The sequence below is a fragment of the Dreissena polymorpha genome, chromosome 3, assembly GCF_020536995.1.
Source record: "Dreissena polymorpha isolate Duluth1 chromosome 3, UMN_Dpol_1.0, whole genome shotgun sequence".
In the NCBI taxonomy this organism is placed as follows: Eukaryota; Metazoa; Mollusca; class Bivalvia; order Myida; family Dreissenidae; genus Dreissena; species Dreissena polymorpha.
Window position 1 is genome coordinate 106,409,356 of NC_068357.1, and position 12,553 is coordinate 106,421,908.

Here is a 12,553-nt window from a genome sequence, read left to right on the forward strand (position 1 = left end):
ATCTCAAAATAAAATAGCGTCTGCCTTTTCTTTCAAGTAACCAGCCAACAAATGTTAATGATGGTGTGCTGAAGTCAAATGGTATACGGATCGACCATCCGACAATCCGACCGGCCCACCGACTGACCGACCGACCGACGGACATTTGCAAAGCAATATAACCCGCTATGTCGTATTGGGATTGTAAATAACCTTAGGTCGTTGACATAATTTACACAATTAAGTACTTCATCATTAGGCTAGCACAGAGTGTAGGCTTTTTAGTTAAAGACCACAAGGTCAAGATAAGAAAATTGCAGTTAACAATTACAATACAATAGTTTAATTCCATATTTTTTCATTTGAGGCCTTTTGAACTCATGACGAAAACTGTTTTTACTTCTTTTCCACAACGCAATCAGTGGTTCCAATGGACATTGTGTTATTTCCACATAAAAACATATTTAAATACTATGGTACGAAATTACATAACGAAAGCATTATTGGTATTGACACTTACAAAAGAGACATACAAGTGTGGGCGAGCCAGATATTGAGGAGGAAATGAAACGCTAGCAAAACCTACAAGCCATTTTAACAGAAGATTTTTAACATTAAACAACAAAATAACAAAACGTGCACATGAACCGCGCTCTGAAAAAACAGGGCTTAATGCATGTGCATAGAGTGTCGTCCCAGCTTAGCCTGTGCAGTCCGCACAGGTTAATTAGGGACAACACTTTACGCTTCTATGATATTTTTTGTTTTAAGGAAATCTATTTTAAACGAAAAAATAGTTAAGGCAAAAGCCTTTCCTGATAAGCCTGTGCGACCTGCACAGTCTAATCTGGGACGACACGTAAATCGCTTGCATGAAGCCCCGTTTCCCAGAGCGCGGCTCATACATTTCTGCTTCCAGACTCCTTGCATTTATTGTGCGGACCACATTTATACGAAATATTAATCTGAAAAGTAAATCAATTAAAAGAAATCTGAATATTATCTCCACCGATGATAAGCGTACGGAAAGTGTTAAATATCTCAAGTTGCTGTTGCTATCACTCTATAACTCAACAATCGTATTTTAAACAGTGAAAATGTGAAACGAAACGATGTAAGTTTTAATTTTGAATTGCAGTATAGAACAGTGATAGGGGTAGCAACAATTTAGTCAATGATTAAGAACAGGGAATCAAACATTTATTAAAGACCATAACATAAACATTATATTATCAAGGATTGTGTGCATTTAAAGTCATATAAATCAAATCAAATAAATAAATATAGCAAAAATTCAACGTGCGAAAATATCAGTAAGCATTTAAGATAATTTAGTGTCACATACAATTAAGTAGTTAAAACGTCGCTGACAAATCATAATAACATGTTTACTTGTTCATTTTTAAGGTTCATGGGGGGGATAAAATTCATTAAAACTTTGCTTTGTTTTTTCTTCATTGAATGTGGTACAATATGGTCAAACTATATATCATTCAAAAGCTAAAGACGGATAGAATAACATAAACACATTTTTGACAGTCAATATTTGTGTGCTTTATTCATATTTTGGTTTAAAACCAATACATTTTTACACTAATTTACAAAATCTCAATCTAAAGTTAGGAAGGATATGCACTACCTTAAGTTGAATAAATACAAAGCTATATACATATACAAGGTCAAGTTAGCAACACTTCACAGAAAATTATTGTCATAAAACAACAAATGAGTTTTTATTCAACTGCCTACTTTGGATAAATATTCTAAACAAAGTTCTAAAAATAACTTAAACGTAACTACTTTTTTAAATCCAGGTATGGTGGATAATAAGAGTCACAATTCTTTTTCAAAGGCTTAACAATTTTGTTATTTACCTCTCAACCAAATTGCAAATTTTAAACCATCTCAAATTGAAATAGATTGCAGACGACATATAAAATTGTAAAGATTAAAAGAAATTGGCAAAACGATTGATTTTATATTTCGATTCCTTCTACCCATTTTGAAAGCGTGGCCATCGCTGTGATCCGTAGAAAAACGTGCAAAACAAATCGGTCGAAACCACGTGCAGTGGTGAGAAAACCGGGTATGTGTATACACATACCTGAGAAAACACATACTTAGTTTGACAATTGGGTGGTAACTAGTAAAACAACTATTAACATTAATCAGCAAGAGATCGCACTAAATAATAGAAATGACCACGTAGAGATATCATCACTTACCTTATTACAAATATTTTCCAGCTGAAAATTGTCCCCCACACGTCTTTTTTAGTTTATTTGTATTGTTTTTCTGGAGCCGAAGTGCATCTCACAGAATATCCATCCAACTTCCGTTGTTTTCACTTTCGTTATTAAAATCCCCGTTTAAAATAATTATTTTTACTTTTAGATTGTTAAAGCGATGTATTATTATATATTATCGATAGAATAGTATACCGTAATGAATTGAACAGAGTTACGTATCGATCTTTCTATCAGTCTGTAAGCGTACTATTTTATGCGCAATTATATATGTCGTGTGATTCGACAACGATTGTAAACATTGGTGAAACGCTTCTTACATAGTTATTCTTTTGAGTGTTTATGAGGTCTGATCGTGCAGTTTGAAAACATCAACGGAAAGATTACAATCCAATGCATTTGTCATCGTCAACCGTCTGGAATGTCAATTAGGCGATGAGTGAGTTTTTAGCATGTTTCTTTCTATTTTATTAATTTAAAAATGGCTGCCCCCATGGTGATGAAATGACATGTGTTCGAGTTTTGATATTTCTAGATATGTAAACTTTTTTTACTATTTAAGCGTAACTTGCCCTCGTCAATGTCGATATTATTCACTAATTATATAATTTTCCGCCTAAATACGTGGAATAAACATGATTCAGATTTTTGAAAATAATGTATATTTTAGTGCTAAAATCGCTTTGTATTTTGATTGATTTTGTGGATGTTATGATACGTTGATGTACAAAATTGATAGCAGTTTGAAGGAAAAACATCCTTTAAAGCATATATGTATGCATTTTCAATGTGGCACTCTTCCTCTAGTCAAACTTGAGTTCAATGCTAGGGGTCCCACATTTTTCAAAATGAAGCCTCTACATGAACCTTAAAATCCATCACACAATATCAGACTTAAATTGTGTTCAAATGAGTGCAAACAAGTATTAAGAAAGGAGATTTTTCATTTATAAAAGCCACATCATCTAGGCACATCATTTTCAGTGTAACGGTTACCACAATAGTATCTCATTTATAATTTGTAACGTCCTAAAGGTAATGCAGCATACATTATAGTATATATGATCAAACCATTAAATGATGGTAAATCCATTTGGTTGTTTTGTGGTTTCAATATTTAAACAAAGTACACACGCAAAGTGATATGTAACGACGTTAAGATACTATATTTCGTTATTTTCATATATTGTTATATCTGAAGTGCTTTATGGTCTGAGAACAGTTTTTAATACTTATTTCATTAAATCGTTTACAAGTTACATGGATTAAATCTTACATAAAACGTTTTATTTAAATGATTTTGAGTATTGTATGGAAAATGGTAAGCACTATTTTATTTGTAAGTAGATAATCATTAAGAGATATTGTTTCAAATTACACGTCTAAACAATTAAACTATCACCACATGGTCTTTAAAAAAAAGTCCACGTCTTTATATTGATCACACCGCAAAATAATTGTATACACAAGCAATATTATTCAAATAAATTAAAAGAAAACTGACATTGAAAATTGCTGTAATGCCTATTCAATATGTAATTTTAAACTATTTTAATTTAAATTGTTATTAAAAAACGATCAACTAAAATATTACATAACTGATTAAATATTTAAACTAAAATTCTTAATATATTGTGCTTAACTTTGCACGTGTTTTCGTCACACAAGAACATAACATATCTTTCAATATCTCTCAGACAAATTAAATATTATAGGATGAGTTCTACGGGTAGCTGTAATTGTATCACTTAATTGGTTGCCGAATCTAGGGAAAGTGTGTCGCATCGAGCTGTTTAATTAGGATTCATCTTTTTCGCTCTGATTGTTCAGAGATTGTAGTTGTTGAAGTTCTGACCCAGTGAATGGCGCATGAAGATGTTTACGTCGTTGCAGGAACTGAGGTCGTGGCAGTTGCATTTGTAGACACATCTGTACTGCGTTCCGAATTGTTGCTCAGGGATTATCTTACACAGAGGTCGCCTTCCATTATAGATGTTGGTGTTTTCTGACATCGGGTGCTTCACCTTCAACAAAATACACAATTAAATTATCGCTGAACGGAAAATGTGGCAGAAACATGTTTATATCAAATAGTTCAGACTTTGTGTGGTGTACACTCAGTCATCCTAAATTGGTATACCTTATGATGAACTATAAGTATTTTTACCTTAAAGTGTTAAGATTTAAATAACCTTTTATTGTTAAACACTTGAATTTACTTATTGTTTTTGTAACTGTTAAAGATGTACCGTAAGAATAATCCAGAGGAGATTAAGGGCTTATGATAATAATGACACGTGGTACCAAATGTTTACTTTTCTTCAATATAATTAATGGTGTCCTTCCAAGAGAATAACTTTGTATACACTTCATGATTGCAGAACAAAATTGTAATATTGCAAGCGGTATCGATTACTGGGTACAATGCATATAGGATCTAACAAGAATGGTCTTCATGAAGTTTGCTCGTCAAAATGCACTTTTCTTGGACGAACTAAACACTCAAACTAATTGTATTAAGATTAAGAAATATGATAAATCTAAAATGCCAAACAAATATTACTTAATTTTTCAAATGGTTTGTTAAAATGGAGGCAATCGAACCTTGGTGACTTGGTCGCCATCAAATCCGTAACAGCCAAAACCATTTCCAACGAGTTTTAAATTGAATTGAGAGGTTTGGTTTGGTAGACCTAAGGCCTTGGTTTCAAAGGTGAGAAACAGGTAGGGGACGGTGTCCGTGGAATTCGCGGAAGGAAGAGCCACGCACGTGCTGTCGTCGTCGTCGACAACCAATTGGAGTTTCCGAAGAAGGCTGTCTTCCTTGTTTGTCGGGCCGTACGAACGGAATCCATGGTCTTTCACTTATACAACAAAAATGTTTCTAAGCGGAAAGTATGTCGACATTTCATTATTTCGTATGGTAATGTCTGAACTATATATTTAAACTGATAAATGTATTAGTTTGAGCTTTCATTAAAATAACATATAATATGCTGGCTAATAAAATGAAAGTTTAAAGAAATATTGAATATATTCTCTCTGTTTTTACAGATTAATTTGTATATAATAAGGACAAATCGATGATTGTTCTCTAAAAATGCAGTTACTAATTGCTATTGCATACTCCGCCTGCGCAGACTCTTTGTAAAAAAAGAAGTGTGTCTAGGTTTAAACAAGATTAAACTCATGCCGAATTAACAAAATATTTCACTTAGTTATTTACTAAAGAAAATTAATGAAGCGCTAAACGTTCACGCACCATTAAAAACAAAACGAATAAAATCTGATCGTCTACCCAGTTGGTTTACAGCAGAAATAAGACAAGAAATCAAAATTCGCGATTGGTTAAAAAAGCAACATAAAATAGATGAATACAAGAAACAGCGAAATCGTGTAACATTCCTAATAAGAAAAAGTAAAAGGCAGTTTTATAACCAATCGGTGAAGGAAAATGCTTCAGTTCAGCATCTATGGAATACTCTTAATGCTTTAACAAAACCACAAACTTCACTAACTCTCCCAACAAAAATAAGGATAAATAATAAAGATATTGAAAATGTTGAAGATATTTTAAAAGAGTTTAACAATCATTTCATCAACATTTCCCATATTGTTTCGAAAAGACAATATGACCCAAACATTTATCAAACTTTCAAAACATTTTTAGACAAAAAAATAGGAATTCATGTATTTGACATTCCTCAGATTACGATATTTGACGTTCGGAAAATAATAGACTCTCTCAAAATATCTAAAGCAGCCGGAATAGACAATATTGGCGCTAAAATTCTCAAATATTGTGGGGATACCATTGTAGGTCCGATTACTTCTATTATTAATACCTGTATAAATGCTGGAATTTTTCCTGACCAGCTTAAAGATGCATATGTTTTGCCAATACATAAAGGTGCAGATAAAAGTGATCTTAACAATTATAGACCAATTTCTATTCTCCCAACAATTTCGAAGATATTTGAGAGACACATCACAAATCACCTAAAATCATATCTTGAAAAGCATGAACTACTCCACAGTTACCAATCTGGTTTCCGCCAAAATCATTCCTGTCAAACATCCTTGATTCGCCTTGTAGATTCTTGGTTACAGTATATTGATTCTGGTCGCATGGTTGGATCAATTTTCCTGGATCTCAGGAAAGCATTCGATTTAGTAGATCATGACATTTTACTTGAAAAACTCAGCATGTACCATTTTTCTGACAATGCTCTTGCTTTGATGAAATCTTATCTTTCTAATAGAAGACAGTGTATTAAAATAGGTTCCAGAAAATCGTCGTTTCAATATATCAAAACTGGTGTACCACAAGGCTCTATACTTGGGCCAATCTTATTTCTTATTTACATTAATGACATCCCATCCTTCGTTAAAAACTCAACAATTGATCTTTACGCAGACGATTCAACATTACACGTATCGGATTATAACATTCATAATATACAATTACATTTGCAAAACGATTTGGACAGTATAGCAACATGGTGTTCCTTTAATAACATGTCAATTCATCCAAACAAAACTAAATGCATGCTTTTATCAAAAGCTCGTAGTTCTACTGACAATCTTAGACTTAATATTAATGGCATTATCCTTGAACAAACCAAAGAATTTAATTTACTAGGAGTTACGATTGATGAGCATCTTACATGGCAATCTCATATAAACAGTGTAAGTCGTAAACTTCACTTTAAACTGGCCTTATTAAAACGAATAAACTGTTTTATTAACTATGAAACAAAAACACTATTTTACAACTCATATATATTAACGACTATGGATTATTGTTGCGCATTGTGGTGTTCAGCAACACAGTCACATTTACGTAAAATACATTCGATACAAAAACGAGCTGCTAAAATAATACTGAACGAACCATATTCAACTCCTTCAGCTCCATTATTCAAAGAACTAGGTTGGTTGGCATTCAATAACAGATGTACTTACCTAATTGGATCTATTGTACATAAGTTTGTTATAGGCGCAATGCCCTCTTATTTCAATAATGTTATTCATATCTCAAATAACAATGTGTACGCTCTTAGATCCATCACACACACTGATATATCATCTATTCCATTTAAAACAAATTATGGAAAACGAGCGTTTTCGTTTCGGTCACCATATGGAATTCAATTCCAATAAACATCCGACAAGTGTCTTCGAATACTACATTCAAAATAAATTTTAAAAAATACCTACAAACAAATCATTGATATATATATATATATGCTCATTTAGTTTTTAAATTTTTCTATGTAAATACTTTGTTGTGATGTGTCTGATGTGATTTATTTTGAAAGATTGATTTTTGTAAGATTGATTTTTGTATCAGATTTTGCATATTTTGTATTATCATACTCATCATCGTCATCATTATCATCGTCGTCTTCATCTTCGTCGTCGGAATTGATAAGGAAGTCATTATATAGAGAATAATGGGTTGGTTTTGATTATAGATCAGGTTTATCATGCGAGGCTTAGAAAACAAAAAGCACGAGCCTTGGCGAGTGCTTTTTCGTTTTCGTGCCGAGCATGATGAACCTGATCTATAATCAACACTAATCTATTATTATATTTATCCCACTTTTAATTTAGTAAACCTTTTTATTTAAGCAGAATTAGTTTGACTGGATAATTTCGCTGGATTTATGACGTCATTTCGTCGAAATATTGACGTCATTTCCTGCCGTTGATTATAGATGATATTTAATCAACGGGACTTTAATCAACCGAATTCGCTGTTCAAGTGGGATAAAACATTTAACTGTATAGTTAATTTTCTTTTTCTTTTGTATGTTCGTATGCATGTTTCAATATGTATACTTGTGTTTTGTTACTGAAGACCACATTGTAAAAAAGAAATTATTTCTTAATGTGAATTTTTCATGAAATAAAGATATTATTATTATTATTATTATTATTATTATTATTATTATTATTATGACTGAATATCAATTCGTATACAAAATTTTAAATAACTTTCACTTCACTGAAAATATAAGAAAGTTCGCAATAGCCTCCCGTAAACAATATCGGTCTATCAATGTCAGTTACCAATATTGAAAAGTGTATATAAGTGTAGGTTAATAGTACATTTGCAAACACGAGTTTATACAAAAAAACATTTGAAACAATAAACACAGTTATCATTATGCTACGACGTGAAATGAATTATGACACTCATTTCCACGATACATCTATGCTTGCATCATTTGTGACGTAATTTTAGTATACAAGGTTTCATCAAAATATCTTCATAATAGTTTTCATTCTTTCCGTGAAGTTATAAGTCAGCGGCACAGATAGTGAAACATTATCTTTACATTTCGGCGCTAATTATCGTTCTCATAAAAATGCTTCTTTCATAGCGACAAAATTAAAACCTGGACTCAACTTACGTGGAACATACGTCAGTTGATAGTTTGCAGGCATACAACCTCCATCATTGCTTACAAGTCGAAACCAGTATCCGACAAGTCCCACATCAAGGTTCCAGGTACTAGCTGATTTTTGGCTCCACTTACACATTTAAGTGATGTAATAAGATATTTAGTGGTTTAATGGTATACATTGTATAGATAATTAATATAATATAACTAGAATTGAGCGAGGTATTATGTTACCATGACGAGACGTCAATAATCAGCAGGCCTCTTGACAAAGTCAGTTTATTCGTGTATCCTATGTGTATTAAAGAAATAATAAATCTATCCAATCTTTTTTTGATATGGCAACACTTTAAAAATCCTTATGTTTCCTTAAAGGGATCTTTTCACGTTTTAGTAAATTGACAAAATTTAAAAACAATCAGATTCGCACATTTTCGTTGTAGTTATGATACTTGTGAGGAAACAGTAATACTGAATATTTAGCATGCTCTAAAGTATCTACTATATGCATCTTTTGAGGATTTAAAAACCAAAAAATTATGAAGCGTTGCAACTCGAAACATTTGAATAACTTTGTTGTTCTGTTGTTGTCGTAATATTTTGTTACACAAGGAGAATTGCTCATATAAAGTATAAAATTCATCACTCATTGTACGAGCACGGATGGCCGAGTGGTCTAAGCATCAAACGTTTACTCCAGGGGTCAGTGGTTCGAGCCCAGTTGAGTGTTATTTTTTTCTTTCTCTAAGTTTATTCTTGCTTTTTTACTAGAGCTTTTTTATCCAGTGTTTACATTTATCAATATAAAGCATTTAATGACAAACGTCAATATATGCCAAAATCTGTGAAAAGGTCCCTTTAAAATCAAGTTAATAATGCATGAAACCAACCGCATTCTTGCTTGGGTAGAACTTCCGGTTATCTGGACTCCATTCCAGGTCAAATCTATTCGGCCAGGCAGATGGTACTATGCTGGTTAGAAGGTCAATTCCTTTAACAAAAGCTGGTGAAGCCGGGGTTTTCTGGTGGTTTAGTATAAACAAAAAAAATAAACACATTTTTTGTTAAATTACTTTAAAATTCTATACAAACAATTGTGTGTGTCATTAACGTTTAAATTCTGTTAAAATTGTCTCATTTAAGTGAAATATTGATGTGTTTTACCCGTTACGTATAAAAATCAGACGTACAGAACTGTTAAAGGCCGAAAGTGACAAAACTATATTAAAGCATCCAAACACAGTTTCAACAATTGTTAACATACAACTATACTTAACTTTACCTCGTTATATTTGTGTGCACATAAGGAAACCTTAAATAGCAAGATCAAAATACATCTTACCATTTTATTGGTGGCATTTGCAGTTGTTGTGTACACCCAGATCTGGTCGCTGATCGTGAGACCAAGACTGAAATTCACTTGAGTCATGTTTCCATCTAAGACAGCCGGTAGATCTTTGATACGTACACCAATGCGAAGTGTGAACTTGTCGACTGACCATTCCTCTTCTATATTACACACCATCGGAAGTTCCATGACTGCCCGGTCGGATTCATTTGAGCCGGAAACCCTAAACACCAGAAGTCCTATGAATGTAATGTCTGCAGAACACGTCTATCATTACACATGTTTGTATAATCAACGTTACGATGTATTAGATAATGTCTTTTTCTGGTGTAGATATATGGCGTTATTTAAAAAAATGTATCCACCGCCCAGTATACAATGGGGCCGTGTGTATAAATGGTTTACATTGATATTTATTTCTGTTCATAGAATGTATCTTATTAACCCATTTATGCCTAGTGGACTCTCCCATCCTTCCAAATTGGATCAATTTATTTCCAAAATTAGGGATGTCTAGTATATTTATTTCTATATTTAGAATATTTATTACAGAAATTCCTTTTAGCAAACAGCGCAGACCCTGATGAGACGCCGCGTCATGCGGCCTCTCATCTGGGTCCTTGCTGTTTGCAAAGGCCTTTTTTTCTAGACGCTATGCATAAATGGGTTAATTTTCTTACTCAGCAACGACATGAAAAGCACATTATTATAAACTATCATGAAAAAGTAATGAAAACAAAAACTTTAAGTAGATTTAGATACTGTTGATTGAAATTAACGCGCAAGTTGGATGTTCCTTACCAGCCTGATACTTGGGTTGCTATTTTCCCAAGAGCCGTGCAAGCGACGTTTTCCCTTTTTTGACCATTTTTGCTTAACAATGTAGTTGTAGGATAGATTAGTCTATAAGTAAATATATAACAACATGATTTTGTTTCGATGGTTAGGTGCTTTTTTTCGCAAGGAACACATTGGATATTAGCTTGCGACCGAAATTTATTACACGCTATGACTAAAATATCGAAGTGTTAATTCAATAATACTGAAATTGATTCCGAATTCCAACCCATCGTGTCTCGTTATATTTGTTCCCTTAATATATTAAAGTTAAACAATTAATCTATTCATCTATTACGAGTGAAGAATACTAGGTTTGTATTATGATATGCATCGACCGTTTAAGGTGGTTACCAATAACATGTAGCATTTTAAGTTTTATGTTGGATAGTATATATTTCCTGTATTATGCAGTCGATTTGCCACTTACCTCAAATAAAAGAAAAGCGTATCTTATCTTCTCTTTTGATAATACTTCTGGAGTTTCAGTATTCCTACATTTATTAACTCATGGAGAATTGTCAGATATCACTGAGTGACAGCGTTTAGGTAAACAAAAGATAAAAATATGAAGGTAAACATTGGACTAATACATACAGCGTAGGGCTCCGGTGCTGATACAGTGTAGACTAATGACTTAGGAGTCAGGCCGTTTACACTGACTTCAATCGTGTGTGTGTGTCATTGACGTTCACAGAGGAGTCATTCAACACCATGAGAGCAACGAACAAATCCAAATTGTTTTCATAAATTGAACCACATAAGTCCATGTTAGTTACATTTATATTGAATGTTGCCTGACTAAACAAAGCCGTTTTTCAGCGTCTTCTGTTGCAACGAATTCTGTGACGTCATCCAATGAACATTGAATGTTTTCGCTTCGCCAATCTGGACTTACTGAAGGCAATATAGATATTACATAAAAACTGATGAATCTTAAACTTATATCTCTATACACCCTTGAAGAAGACGTATGGTCAAAAGCGCTAGGGTATAAGGTACTGTTTACACTGACGAGTTATTGATCAGAAACGCTTTTCCCACTTATTGTGACAGTGATCGTTAACCTTTGACCTAGTAACTCCAATTTCAATAGGAGGCACCTACTGTCAAAGGCCAATGCACGTGAGAAGTATCAAGCCAGTCGGTGAATCAGTTGACGAGTTATTGATCGGAAACGATTTCACACTTAGTGTGTAACAGTGACTTTGACCCTTGACCTAGTAACCCCAATGCCAGTAGGGTCATCTACTGTCCAAGGCCAATGCACATGTGAAGTATCAAGCCAATCGGTCAATTTGTTGACGAGTTATCGATCGGAAACGATTTTCACACTTAGTGTGATAGTGACCTTGACATTTGATCTAGTGACCCCATTTTCAATAGGGGCCATGTACTGTCCAATGCCAATGTACATGTGAAGTATCAAGCTAATCGGTCAATTCGTTGAAGAGTTATTAATCGGAAACGCTTTTCCCACTTAGTGTGATAGTGACCTTGACCTTAGACCTAGTGACCCTATTTTCAAAAGTTGTCATCTACTGTCCAAGGCCAATACATAAGTGAAGTATTAAGCCAATCGGTCAATTGGTTGACGAAGTATTGATCGGAAACAACTAGTCTACCGACATCAGTCTGGTCTACCGACAGCTCTAGTGACCTTGACCTTTGACCTAGTGACCGCAATTTCAATAGGGGTCATCTAATTGTCAAGGCCAATGCACATGTGAAGT